We start from the raw sequence: 15,507 nt of genomic DNA, 5'->3' as shown, positions 1-15,507 counted from the left end.
GATAGGGAAGGGAAGAGGGGCGATAGAAAATATAGGAAAAGGAAGCAAGGAGTCTCTGTATGAAGCAAGAGGGTGATAGTCACCAACAGCGTGGTTTGTAGTTTAGTCACTGATCTACAGTAGTGGTGGGCTGTCAAGTGTTCTTGTTCCATTGACAATAATGGTGACCACGGTGATGATTTCCAGTGGCTGTACAAAGTTATTTATAAGGCCAGAGTTGTTGAGTCATCTCTCTTTGGAGTGACAGCTCAAATCCAAAGTAATTAAGTCAGCACTCCTTAGAGTGGCACCTTCTGGCCCTGAGATCTCAGCAAAACTTCCTGTGTTCCCATCTTCTGGGTCTTGCCAGCAGATAAGAGGGAGCAGGGATGCCCATCTGCATCCTGTTTTTCACAGGACACGATGGTATCATTCCCCAGTTTTCCGGTACCAGGCTGGAGCTATTTAGTCACAGGCCAGATTTTGCACCAGTAAATACTCGAGCACTCTCTTCCAGAAGCAAACGGCTCTGAAGGAAGGTGCTTTCAACATTTAAGATAGATGTTAGAAAGAAATTATTTACTCGGATAGTGGTTAGGTACTGTTTACCTGACGAAGTTGAGCTTATTCTATCCCTGGAGGTGTTCAAGAACATGTTGAATGGGGTCCTGGGCAGCCTGACTAGTGGATGGCAACTCTTCCCGTGAATCTTTAAGGTCCCCTTCAGACTAATCTATTCTGTGATTCTATTTGAATTTAATCGGTGTCCTGTCCTAAATACAAAGCTATATGGTAACACTCAATAACCTTTTCAGTAATGATAGCGTAGAATTAGTAACATCAAAACTTAAAAGGTTTTTTTAGGAATTACAACATACTGATCTCTAATTCAAGTTCACCTGCAATTTTCAGGTTCTGAACAAATGAATCAATTGAGTTGTGCTTCCTGAAACTTAAACATTGTCATACAATTTTTTTATGTAGCCGGGGAAAGCTAGAAACTGTGGCTTCTTAATATATATATATATATATTATTTATAAAATTTTAAACACACATATATATGTTTTTCATTCACTGCAATTGTTCTCTCTTACACTATAGGATAAAGGATAACTGGTTGGCATGGTCGTCTTCTCCTTACAACAGTGCTGTATAGTGGGGTGCTTATCTTTCTATTGTATATTTATCTAAGGGAGGAGGAGGCCAGTTTCTGTTCATTAGAAAGAACAGATAATACTCCCTATGTACTAAAACTTCAGAACAGAAAAGGCAGCCTACATTTTAGGTGAATGTAGTTTTTTAAAGTGTTTCAGCTACTTTCAGCTATGTCAGGGCCTCTTCCAAAATTGCTTTAGAAGAACAAGGCTTTGAAATGCTCTAAGGATTCTAATACAGCTTTTAATAAATGAAAATAGCTATTGGTAATACATTAGTACATTATAGGACTCTCAAATTACTGCACCCAGAGTATGAGAAATCACAGTAGGAAATGATGATAAATGTGTTCAAAAACACAGTAAGAATCTGTTTGTTCTTGCCACGTTAACTTCAACTGAAAATAGTGTTACAGAGACAGAAACTCTTGCCTTAATTTTCAGGATACAGTGCTGAAACTGGGACTCCAAGACACTTCATCTAAAGCTTTATTGTAATGAGCAATTGTGTCCTGTGATACCATTTGTAAGTTGAAAAATCCTGGACCCTATGTGAAATCTATGCATTTTGAAAGAATCTTTCTGGCTATATATCAGCTTTTATATACTATGTGTTGTGGTCAGAGTAAGGCAGTGAAGGTGCTAGGAATCAATAGTAATCAGCAAAAAGGAAAACTAGAGAAGGGGATGCTTCCCTGTTCATGTTGGCATCCCAATGTGTACCAAATTCAAGGCAACTCCGTAGAATCAAAGCTGTGTTATATTTATGTATTCTCCATAATTCTAAGTTTCTCATCAAAGATGATTTTACTGATGCTGGTTTGCGTATTTTCATATATAGTAGTAATTAAGGGTAAAGACTGATAAGTGACTGAGTAGCACTGTATCATCTGTTGCTATTTCATGCTACATTCATATTGATTTCTTTGCATCATGTCAGTGATTAGATCCTAAAAACTGAAACTAAGTTGTTCCATATATGATACCTAATAAAAATCACAAATTCACAGCAGAGTGTTTTTCCTATATCCTTGAGTCTAGCCAATTGCCTTCTTGCATTATTCATCATTTAATAGAGGAAAACCATTACTGAATTCGCTGAAATAATTTATTAAGTGCAGATAAACTGTATTTTTATAGGTATGCTGCCTCAATAATACTGTGGAGAGGCTGGAGCTAGGTCCGAGAACTTGTTCACGAAGCAAAATGTTCTGTATTGAATTTGTAAAACTGACTTGATCTTATATTTTAACACATTTTATATTTGATGAACAATTCTTTCTGATCATATAATGTTAATATAAGGGCTTTTTTTCTCAAGAGATACTAAAAGCAGTTATAATTCTTAAGGCAAGGATGATATGGGTTATACAAAAAACTAATGAAAAGAAAGAAAAATAAATCCAGCATAGAAATTACTAAGTCTCAGATTAACAAAATCAGTTATACACACACTGAAAAAATACAAAAACACAAGAATATAAAAATCCCTGAGAAGTGTGGTAGTATGCTTTTTTTTTTTTTCTTCAAAACCATACATTACATTTCCATCAAAAAAATTGGACATCTGGTGTGTAAAATGTTCTTTCCTACTTAACCTGCCAACTGTGGCAGACACTGTAGAAACTACTTGATTATGATGTCAAAGCGAAAGCACTTCGATATAAAGAGCATCTCATTTATGATCTCCTTTTTCATTTTGCAGGATCTCCTGCCAACTCTTAAAAAAAAAAAAAAAATTAAATTTGCCTCTTTCAATTAGATTTGCCACTAGAAGTATCAAATGTTGAAGTAACTCTTTCTCTCTGATAATTTAAATCACGTCTCTTCCTAAGATATTTATGATGCCATTCGTAGTTTGATGTTGGTTCGACCAGAAGTACACTAGATGTTGTAGGGTTGAAGGAGGAACTAAAGGCAAAGAGAGATACTGCAAGTTCAGAGATGGAAGCCCAGCAAGCAAATTCAGAATATTTGAAGTACTCTTTGAGAACAGCCAATTTTCATGTTTCAAACATCAATCAGAGAATTAGAGACGTAACTACTTTTATTGTGGTTACATTGATCTACTGTAGCTGTTTTCCATTAACTAATTTATGATATGTGTAGGTGTCTTTCAAAATTTGTCCTATGTTCAGCAAGTGAGTAGGAAAAATGTGTAAATATTCTGTTAATGTTTAGGTTAAGTGGCAGTGCATAAAAATTCAGCTAATGCCTAGATTTGAATACTAAGTACACATTTCTACTTTTCATAATATAGTCAGGGAGAACTATACTGGAACAAAAATAATCACACCAAAATGTGGGCTCGAATGTCATGTTTTGATAAGATACACATTTTATGTAACTTTGAAGATTATGAATATCATAGAATGTTAAGATTTGTTACACTTGATTTCGGCCATGTGTGGATCTTTTGTTTTTAATGTAGAAATAAAATTCATACAGGTTTCATTCATCATGTTAGAACTGAAGGAAGAATATCAGGCAGTTATTTTTCTGTAGCCATTCATGCTCATAACTAAGAATTTCCTACTTTATATATGGAGATGAAACATCTGTGGTAAATGTATATTTGCCTTTAAATGTACTTTGTCAATCTGCTAATATGTATTCATGTTTTATACAGTATAGATGAAATTCTCCAATACAATAAGTGTATGAATGTGCATGTTCTCTCTGAAAACATGATTTCCTCTAAATATAAGGAAAATTACTGGCTTGTTTGGATTCATAGTTGTACATTACTTAAAGCGTAGTCATTAGTGTATGTTTAGGTTTTTTAGTCTATATATTCTTACCATTCATGTGTATAGTTGATGACTAAAGTGAGTTTAATTATGACATTATATATATATATATATTTTTTTTTTAAAAGAGAGATACTAGAAACATTTCTCACCTTTTTAATCAAACGTCTTCAAATGTTAAGTAAGAATTTATTATCCTGAGTGACTCATTTTGGAACTGCAGTGCAGTGAGAAAATACTTGTAGTATGCTTTATTTGGTTGGAAGGCAAGTATATAATTTCAGTCTGAACTTGTCACTGTACTTTGACTTTCATTTGGAAAATGTAAGTGTTTTAAAAGGAAGCTCTAGTATTCTCATTCAAGAAAACTCATGAGCATAGGCAAACTTATTTCAGGTCCACAAGCAGAAGAGTCCATTTAATAAGTGGCACACCTTGGCAAAAATGTGGGTTAATAGGACAGTTAGACATCGACAGTTTTTTAAAAGCTCTGCATACAGAATATTCATGTCTCTTTCATGTCATTTATTTTATACTATCAAAGAGTAAGGGAAAGAGGTCTTGTGTTGCTCAATAACCTGGCTGTAGTGGTGACTGCTATTGTTTCGTGGTAAGTGAAAGTTAGATCAGCAACCCATTATTTGAATACCTCTTGGGTAATTTTTTGCTGAAAGTCTCAGGTTGCCTTTACCACAGTTTTAATATTAAAACCAGTTATGAGAACTTCGTAGTTACCTTAAACATTTTATGATTTAATTTTGTCTGTGATCTGTAAGTGTACTATTATGATATTTCCCATATAACATTTGTGTTATTTGTTGTCTAATATGGTGATTGCTTTCTGAATAATACTTGCATACAGGATAGTTAGCTAAATTTTCAGCTATTTTAGGTGTTCTTGAAATGCATAAGCAATCTATGATTTCATCACAAAATATATTTATCTCTGGGCATAATCAATCTGGGGAAAATTCCAGAACTGTTATGATGGCTTCTGTGATCTACATGTACTGTGAATTTATATGTACTACTGCAAACATTTTAAGTAATTCAAAAGGTAATCAATATTGCAGGATAAAAAAGCATCGCAGAACGTAAAGTCATTTCTTAAGTAAAGTATCCTATTGAGTACATGCCTGTCTTTTGTATCCTATGATAAAATCTATTCATTATAAATTAAAAGCTGAAATCATAAATTGCATCCCTTTTTTAAAAAAAAAATTATTTTTATTTTTTAATGAGCCAGTCTAGAGTTCACTGTTGGTCAAAGAATGTGGAATTAAATGTTCTGTGTTTTCTTACACGTATAGTATATACTTAAGATTCATTTAGGTACATCATCAATTGGGAATAACCACAACTGTTTGAATTCTTTGAACAGATATATGAGATGTTTGAAACATGAACTGTTGGATGAACTGTTTTGTGGGTGTGAGGAAAGGCTGAGAGAATTGGAGTCATTTAGTTTAGAGAAGGCTCTGTGAAGACTTTACTGCAGCCTTTCAGTATTTCAAAGGGGCCTACAGGAAAAATGGAGAGTAAATCTGTATCAGAGTGTAGTGACAGAATGAGAGAAATGGTTTTAAACTAAATGAGCAGAGATTTAGAGTAGCAGGAAAATTTGGATTTAGGAGGGTTTCTTGAAAGTGGTGAAGCACTGGAACAGACTGCTCAGAGAATTTGTGGATACCCCATCCCTGGAAGTGTTCCAGTCAGGCTGGCTGGGACTTCAAGCAACCCGATCTAGGAGAAGCTGTCCCTGCTTGTGACAGGGCAGTTGGGACTAGCTCTCTTCCAGTTCAAGCCATTCTGTGGTTCTGTGTTTGTACTAGGACACTTGAGATCAATGTTAATAAGTACAGATTGTTTATTTAGCTCTTTTGGACAATTTATTTTTCATCAGGGAATGAAGTTTTTTTGTTGTTTCTTTTTTTTCCCTATTAAGACTGAATCTTTTTTCTCTCCAGAGTATTTCAATTTAGTTGTTCTTCAAAATGTTAGTAATTTGAATGTGGTTTCTTTTGAAGCATTCTCATGGTGTTCGTATAGATGTCCTGTATACGAGTCAATTGATCCTCTAGTGTAAAATTAACTAAACATTTACCCAGTGAAAAAAATTAGAAAGTATTTTGATTTTACTTTTTTAAGTACTTTTGAAAGCCTGTTAACTGCAGACAAATTTACATTTGTTGTGATTTGCATTTTCTTTCCAGTATTAATGTACAAGCATTCCTACTCATATTAATGTAAAATCAAGATACTAGCTCAAGAAGTGTAATCTTATAAGTCAATTAACGGTACTTTTTTAGGCAAGAATGTAATACTGTGAGTGAAGATAGGGATTTTTTCATAGTCAAAGCACTAATTACCAAAGTATGTTTTTATTTTTAGTGCTTGTGCTGATTCAGATTTTCTTTGCAGCTATACATAGCCCAGTGTGCACAAGTTCCCTGCAAAATCCTGATCAGGCAAACATGCTTGAATGGCCAAAATTCCATGTTCTTCAAGAAAATTCTACCTCCTGGGACTGAGAGAACTAACTTTGTAGCTAGTGTGAAAACTTGATAGGAATAGATTATAAAAAGAACAAAGATTCTTGTGATGACAGAGCATTGCACTAATCTATCACACCTGAAACTAATGATTAACTCCATACTTTATTGGATAACACTAATGAATTTTAGTATAGCTTCAAGACATAATAGATTTCTCATTTTTATAGCCACCAGCAGACTATATCTTAATGGCATTTTGAAAAAGAATGATAAAGGAGTTTTAAGAGTGGCTAAAATGGATTTCTTCACCTACATAGAAGCCTGGATTCTACAGAACTTATTAAAGGCATGAGAGAAGAGCCAAATGACCATGAGTTTGCATGATGATTCCCTATATGATACAAAAACTTGTGATAAGCTAGGGTGCTGCACAAATGCATCACTTTTGCCCTTTAAAGCAAATTAGCCTCAAAGCTAAATTAGCTCGAAGAGAACATGCAATAGGCTATTTTCTCATGTTTCAGGAAATAATATGGATATTCAAAGCACCAGCTCCAATGCATATGCAGAGCCATTCAGATTAATCAACTTGACTTACCTTTTGCTTTTCTCACCATAATGTTTACTAATCAGGATTGGTTAGATTTTCATTTTACAATCTTTTACTCTCAGCATAGCTCTGAGTACAGATAATCTATTCAGATTTTGGAGAAAAATAATAGCTATTTCCTTCCCATTCTCATTGATACGTATTGATAAGTATTATCCTTCTTACTTTTCTCAGTGACAAATTTTTGTTTGGCAAAATGGGATTGAAATAGACCAAATCTTTCATGTGTACACTGAACATTAACATTAAGACAGATATCTAGTGTGAACAGCCACTGAAAACCACCAAAACACTGATCTAGTTACCCAAAATTATCTATGTTGATAATTTTTAAGATAGTTAAAACTGTTATGTCCACGTGGAGTAATATTTTTTATTGCTGGGGAACAGAACATAAGATATGTTATCGTTGCTTTATTTTCTAGATTCTGTTAAATCAGGGGAGTTTGAGGAGGCTAAAAGCTGTGTTACTTCACCAAAACACTGTCTTCTGTAATTTAATATATTTTTTTTAATATCAATAAATTAGGGGAAAAAAAGTTACAAGTGGAGAAATATACCAACAATTAGAAGAAAATCTGTTAGATATTATTGACTGTTTCTTTGAACAGAATAAACACGTCTGTGGAAAAATTTCACGTGAAGTTCATGTTGTGAATGACAAACTGTGATTGCGTGAATCAACGTTGCATTTTAAAAAGATTTGTGACATAGTATTTTATATTTAGATTGTTATATGTCTCATCAATTTCTGTATTATTCAAATAGTGGTAGGCTGCTAACTCAAATACTTCTGTCTTTCCCTCCAGAAACTTACATAGTGTTTCACGTTTGTACAAAAGGTACCTCAATTTCACCTTCCAATATTTGGAGTAGTATTGAAGCACAGTACTTTGTTTCAGTGTACTGGTCCATAAAGTCTCACGTTGTTTTAATAAAGCTTAGTGAAGTGTCAGCTAGCATTGAGAATGATTTTGAACATTCAGGAAAATATATTAAATCTTGATCTAAAAATAGCGATAGGATGAGAGGCAATTTCCCTTTCACCAGGGAAAGTTTAGATTGGATATTTGGAAAAATTATATTTGTAAGGAATCCAAGTGCACGTGGCAACTTGATAAAGCAAACACAAAGACGGAAGACCAACACCCTCCTAGCTGTAAACTGCTTTCAGATAGTTGTAAAGAGCAATAACATCTCCCCTGAGCCTCCTCCAGGCTGAACAGTTCCTGTTCCCTCAGCTGCTCTTCATAAAATTTGTGCTTCAAACCCTTCACAGCTTCATTGACCTTCTTTGGATGTGGTCCAGCACCTGAAATATTATATTATAAAAACAATTGAATTTTTTCTTACATTTCTTAGAAGTCCAAGCTGGGAAAAAAACACAAAACACCACTAACCAAGTAAACCTGCCTCCTGACATTCCTGTTGTTTCAATTGTCTAAAGGGAGATTTTTGTCTCAATTTGTAACTTCAAAATGGGTATATTCAAGAGATAGAAAAATGTAATTACTGTCCTTAAGATAATTTATCACCAAACTACATTTGTGACATCAGTCATTATGAGGTCTAATGCATGTAACTGGCAAATGTGTTTGCATCTCATACTTTATTCTAATTGACATCCACCATATTGCCATTGACAGCTTTTCAGCCCAGATGAATGCTGTTTGCCAAGAGCTATTACTACTTTGCTGAGATAGTCATACATGGGTACATTATAGTAATGCAAAATTTTGCTATGTTTCTTACTGCTCAGGTGTCTAGGTTCACTACTTACGAATAGCAAAGCTTTGACATGCATCAGGTAGATTCTTGATGGTTTGATGATATGCCACTTTTGAAGGCTTGCACAGTACATGAAAAGAGGACTGCTGAAATAGTGAAAGATTTGTGTGCTTTGAAGCACTGAATATAGTTCATGCAAGATGAAACTTTATAAATTACATCTCTGAAGAAAAATGTTTTACTAAAGAAGCTACCATTAGGCATTTTCTCTCTTGTAATAATAAGATTCAATTTTGTCTTCACTATTCTTGCAAGAGGACAATGAAATTTAATTTTATGAGTTAGTGAAGGCCATAAGAGACTGTCTAGAGACATTAAATAGTCAGCATACCTGCTGCAGTGACATCCTGTCAAGGTACAAATACTGGCCTGTCAGTCCAAGTGGACTAAATCATAATGTACTGCTGTTCCCCATACATAAAGGTATTGAGTAATAAATGTAGAATTATTGTACCTGTAGAGAGACCAGAATGTTTACCCTTAGTATCTTGGATATTATTAATTCAACCAAAAATCTTTAGAGGAAATGAAGTGTTAGTAAAACACAGTATTACTGTGTTAAAGTAGGTGCATAGTTCAGTTATGTTATAAAAAATACATCGAAGATATAAATGAATATTAAAACATAAAAAGTTAAACATTTAACTAGTTTTGTACACATCAGAACCTAAGCTATTATTGAAGTTCCTTGAACTCTAATAACTGGCCATGGCAAAAATTTTAGGGTAAATTTTAGGGTAAGATTAGAACAAAGCCTTATTTCATAAACTATTTCATAGTTTAAAGGTGCTAGAAGATTCAGAGATGTTTTAAGTTGTTGTTTTCTGATTTTATTGTTCTTTGCAACTACCAGTAACCAAGAACTTTCCCTTTTGAAAAAAATAAAAATACTGAGTTTTGTTCAAATAACTCTTACAAATTCAATAGCTAAAGAGCTATTGAGGTTTGTAAGAGCACACGTAGGGCCTATGGGAAGAGGAGCTGAGGAAAAAAATATCCTGCAGAAATGGGAGAAGTGTGAAGTGAGTCTTCAGCTTCTCACTGAGATGATTTTGGGAATAGTGAAGGATAGGCAGGTAAAAAAGCAGCTTAACATTTTCGTGTGGAAAGGGAGGTAAAAAAGGGAGTTTGAAAAAACTTGAGTTTAGGAAGAGAAGAATTTTCTTTCCCCTCAAGTTGTTTGGTACTTGTTTATTTAAGCATGAGCTTTGAGAGAAATATTGGGTAGAAACTCGAGTATATGCTGCTGGAAGATAGATAGAAAAAATTAGGGAAAAAAAAGGGAGACCAGAATGAATAGATTATTTTCTGACAGAATTTTGATAGATTTACCTTATCTAGTATGCTATTATTATGAAAGTAGTAGAATTACAGGGCTGAACTACTTTTCTTAGGATCATTCATATTATATATGCTATGGATGGGATGTAACACAGTAGAGATGGCAACAAATGTATTAGAAAAAAAAATCTACACGTTAACACAGTCTTCTTGTCAGGGTTTTTCTCACTGTTTTTATATGCCAAAGAAAGTACTACCCCAACACCTCTTTAAAGCAGTAGATTTTGTGGGGTATAAATGAACTTCTTTGCATTTGTTTTAAGCTTTATGTTATGGTTCTATGATTTTTGGTTACTGGTATTCCACATCATAACATCATGTAGTGCACTGGGAGTTAATGTGTTAAAGTGTTAATGCTCCAGTTCTAGGTACCTGTCCAGAAGAGAAGAAGAGCTACATTCCCCAGGGGGGCTTTGTGGTCAGAGAAGAGATAGATCTCCTGGCAAGGTCATCTGGTTGGGCTCTTCTCTTTGTCGCTCTCCTCTTTTGTCTCTCCTGGGTGCTGCCCGTCCCTACTATGCACATCACTTGAGTATTACTGTAAGGCCTACAACTTTCATATACTCTCTCATTATATTTGATTTATTAGCTTCAATTCTAATTATATTGTATTATAGCAAGCTATCTTGCATTCCAATATCATATTTAGTAAATCCTATTCCACATTCCATTAGTCTTTCTTATATAAATACTTCATAGAAAACAGTAGAAAATTTAGATCCTGATTATGCAATCTAGGGTGATCAATACATAGAAAATTTACTCAGTAACTTTAGCTATCAAAACTAATTATTCAGAAAATTACATATATCTATATACATATGTATTTTTTTTAGAAAAATCAGTGCAATCCTCTAACTGCATGGAAACATCATCTAGAAACAAAGAATAGTCATTGTTCAGTCTTTGATTTTGTGCAGAGATGACTGTCTCTATGAATTATGAAGCCAGAAGATATGCATGCGTTGAAAAAAAACAACACAAATTTTTACAAGATGTATAGTAACAACAATGATAGCTTAAGGATGGTGAAATTTCAAAAGCTTAGAAATGGATTGACAGCATGCTGTGGAAAAATATTCAAAGAACTGTACATATTTCTCTTTACATAATTTCCATAAGGGACCTTAAACTATCAGGCTGTTCTTTCTAAGTCCCTATAAGAGATTATGAGAATGCACAACAAACATAGATTTTAAAGGAACAAATAAAATTCCCTCTATCTTCCTCAAAAATAATGCAGCGAGCCTGAAGGTATAGAAAGAGATAATATAATTTGAATTTACTAAACTTCAATTTTTACAATCTCAGAGAATTTATTTTAGGCAGGTTAGGAAAATGTGGTCTAAACAAGACTGGTTTAAATTTAGCATACAAGTTCTGAGAAAAAAAAAATACATTCTCATTATTTACTCATAGAATTACAGAACCACAGAATCATAGAGGTTGGAAATGACCCCTGGTAGCTGTCAAGTCCAACCCTTGGCTGAAATAGGTTCTCTAGAGTAGGTTACACAGGAAAGTGTTCAGGTGGGTTTTGCATATGTCCAGAGGAGACTCCATAGTCTCTCTGGACAGCCTGTTCCAGTGCTCTGTCACCCTCACAGTAAAGAAAGTATTTTTCTCCTGTTCAAATTGAATGTTCCATGTTCTGGTTTGTGCCTGTCGTGGTAACTATTTTCACTCTTTTTCCAGTAGCTCTCTGTCAGGGCTGGATGGTTTTTCATTATTATTCCACATCATAACATAATGCAGTTTACTGGGAGTCAATACTGTAGTTCCATGGATTGTCAATATTTCTTGTTTCCTGGTCTCAAAAGAGAAGACTGAATTAAAATTCCCAGAAGACTTCATTTCCATTTCTTTTCATGACACCAGGCCAAAAAGTGACACTGGACAAAAAAAAATAAAGTGAAATTCCATAAGAGTCTATACTAGATTTAGGCCCATACACTGATTTCATCAATAGTTTATACAACAGAATAGACAATACTCTTGGTGCAATCAGAAGACATTGTTCAAGTTGAAAATGATTATAGTAAATTCTAGACACAGTGGAAAATAACAGACATATATAATATAATGTGAATGAGCACAAGCACTAAGTAGAAGTACTCAATTGCAAAAATATTAGATGGGGAATCACCTTTAACACTTCAGGAAGGAATATGGGGACAGTATATTTGCCATGCCATAAAGTTACATGTGTAGCCAGTTCCAGACTTTTTGCTCTTACATAAATGTTTGCCCTTCTTTCATATCAGCTGCAGTACTGCTCAAGAGGTGTTAAAATGCCTGGCAGACATCCTTTGGCAAATCTGAAAACATTTCATGCAGCTATCACCCTTCATGAATTGAGGCATAGCATATTAATTTCTACCTAACCACTTACAGGGTTGATAATCTGTAGCAGATGCACAAAGGGTACTGTCTGAAACTGCTGAGCCTATATCCACAAATCTTTAGGATCCTGATATAAACACCCAGTTGCCCAGCTTATAGATCTGTCCTTTTTTATTTTTTTTATTTTTTATTTCTTTTAAACAGAACAGCAAGAAAGAAAAAACCAAACAGAATATACATACTTTGATAGTTCATAAAATTCTTAAAAGCATAGATAGAAGACGTAACCAGGTTTGTTTAGCCTGTAAAATCAGAATTATGATATTGTTACCAAGGAGATCAGCTAAAATGGTTACTTCTGATGTAGATATGACAAGAAGTAGTGGGTTTAATTTGCAGTAAAGCTTGAATGCAAGAGATGAGATAAAGAAAAGTAAGAATGATTAACTCCAGGACAGAGTCGTTCATCTGAAATTTATTTCAGCTTTGAAACCTCAAGCTTTGTCTACATATTTTGAAAGAGATGCTGAACCAGCATTTGTCATACTGGTTTAGAACTGAAGCAAGCTCCTGCTGAACCCTGCTTCCTGTAAGAAATGCTAGGAGGTGTAAACATGCCTTCTTTATGCCTAACTCCTGTTACTTCTCAAGTCATTTTCTGTAAAATTCTGCCAACTATGTGAATAGTAACCAGAAGAAGGAATAGAAAGTGCTTCTTCTATTTCTACTGAAAGGACATGTAGGAATCATGAATAAATTCTACTGTTAAAATAAAGATGACTACTGTTGTTTTTACATGTTCCATATATCACAGTTTTTCTTCATGTTGAATGAAAATCTGATTGCACTTTTTTGGAAGGCTGTGTCATTTCACTTTGTGGTCATTATGTTTCTCTTCTTAGGCCACCAGATGGCTGGTTAGATGTAATAAAGCCAAAATTCTCTACTTGCCAGCTGTAAGATTAAAGGACTCAGGGGTCATTCGAGTGCTATATGAGGACAAAGTTTAAACTTTTGTCTTCTGTAATAATAAGTCAATATGTATAAATAATGCTGTGAACTTCGTAATACATCATTACTCAATGCATACTTTTTGGTTACTTCTTTAATTAATTAATAAATTAATTAATATTAATTTTACTGTATGTCATGATTAAGATTATAGAATTTTCCACATATGATTGTACTTACTCTGTACTGGTTATTCCCTAGGTTTATCCCCAGAAAGGCAGAACATTCATCAAAGGATCAGAATACACTCTGGATTTTCTTCCCATGTGCAGACTACATGAAATGAAGTTTTAAATCCACTTACAACAGCACCTTTTTGTAAGTAGATTCTCTCAGTTTGTAAGTAGACTATCAGTGTGTTATTCAGTATAAAATGAAGAAAATGGCTAATTCAGTAATTGACTTAAGAAACACTGCCGTATATTTATGTGTGCACAAAATATTGAAGAAATAGAAGGATAAAAGCAGATCTTCTGACAGATCTCTCCCCACTGCCTTTTCTTAAATTCAGATGGAGAAGTGAAAATTGAGAGTCAAATACCATTAGCCAGTTTTCACAAGTGGTAACACTGCACTATATGTAGTAGCTGTATCAATGAAATCACAAGGCAACAAAAGGAAAAAGCAGAATTATGAAATTGAGTGGCTATACAGAGAACGATATTTACTTTGTCTTTATAATACTCTCTCTCCATTTTGCCAGAAATAGAATATCAACCAGTTCTAATCTCTTCCATGTTCTACATTCTTACTACTAGCTAGCACAGCTTAACAACATCAACACTAACAACTGTAGAAAACCCCTTATTATCAATCATTACTCTTAGTTATATTCATGACTGTTATATCAAGGGATAGAGAAAGAAAGATAATTCAGTGATTGTCAGAAGGACAGTCAGAGAATTTGTTGTGACTGGTAAAGTGACTATTAAGTATTTTTAAAATTGAACTTCATCACACTAGTACAAGCTGAGACACAGACCTTGCTATTATTATGAAATAAAAGGATATTTAAAAATACTTTGAATTCACAAAGCATCCAGGAATATAATTTTGAGCTTTCAGTTATTTGTAAGTAGTGTTTGAGTTGCTGTATTTAGTTTTCTGGTTTCAGAGTTATAAATCTCATGTATAAGAAAACATCATGGCAGTTTTATGATTTATTGGCTAAAAAAACATTTTTACTGGTTTATTTGCTAGAACATCATTTTTGTGTGGTTGAAATATGTAGAGGTACAAATTGATGAGAGGACAAAATAACTATGTCCTTTAGAAGTTTGACATCTTGAGATCATTAAAAAGTGGACTGGAACATTCACTACAAAGTAAGCAAAATATGGGTTGAAAAGAAAGAAGAATTCTCATTGTATTGAGCATTTGAAATGTAGAGTCAAATAGATATGTTATTTTTGCACTTTATTTTCTGCTGTATAGTATATCTGTATCTCTTGAAAAAGCTTTTGAAAATGCCTTTAGTCATTTTGTATTATTTTTTTTTCTTTTAAAGTTGATTTTTCAGAGGAATCTGGGATTTCTGTTTGCCATCTGTTGTTTAACACTCTATTCATTTTTACTATATATAATGGATAGATTTTTCATCTTGGCTTCACAATTTGAAACTAGAAAGCAATGATTAGATATGCAATCAGACAGTATAAGTATCAGTGTTAAATTGTATCTGCATTTGTTTATTTGAACTCTGTGCAAGGAGGGAGATTTAGAAATAAAAAGCAAGTTCTCTGTAGTATGGTTTGACAGCTTTTATGAAAATGAATGGTTGGATGGAGGAGAGTGACAACCTTGTAAGGTCTACATGTAATGTCTACACTGTAAGTTCAAACTATATTAGACAGTGGAGAATGCACAGGGAAGTAAAACATTTCATTTGCCACTATTATGGGAAAAGCTTTTGATATCTTAACACTTTCTTACATACTAAAAGCATTCAAACACCAGCTATATATTTATTGGAAACAAAGCATCACGCTTTGTAAAAATTGCTGCTTCTAGTGGCTCGTGTGAGTGTCTGGATAAA

At 33.9% G+C, this 15,507-nt stretch overlaps 1 long non-coding RNA gene across 1 annotated transcript; it reads right to left on the bottom strand.

Moving 5' to 3' along the window:
- Positions 1-2,004: 2,004 nt before the first annotated feature.
- Positions 2,005-13,325, bottom strand: LOC107313325. The gene is made up of 3 exons (XR_001554928.2): positions 12,704-13,325; positions 10,491-12,010; positions 2,005-9,231 (listed from the first exon to the last, which is right to left on the bottom strand). It is a non-coding gene; the product is annotated as an uncharacterized LOC107313325 (long non-coding RNA).
- Positions 13,326-15,507: the final 2,182 nt, after the last annotated feature.

This window comes from Coturnix japonica, chromosome 4, assembly GCF_001577835.2.
Source record: "Coturnix japonica isolate 7356 chromosome 4, Coturnix japonica 2.1, whole genome shotgun sequence".
NCBI lineage: Eukaryota > Metazoa > Chordata > Aves > Galliformes > Phasianidae > Coturnix > Coturnix japonica.
This window is presented reverse-complemented; position numbering and strand designations above follow the sequence as displayed.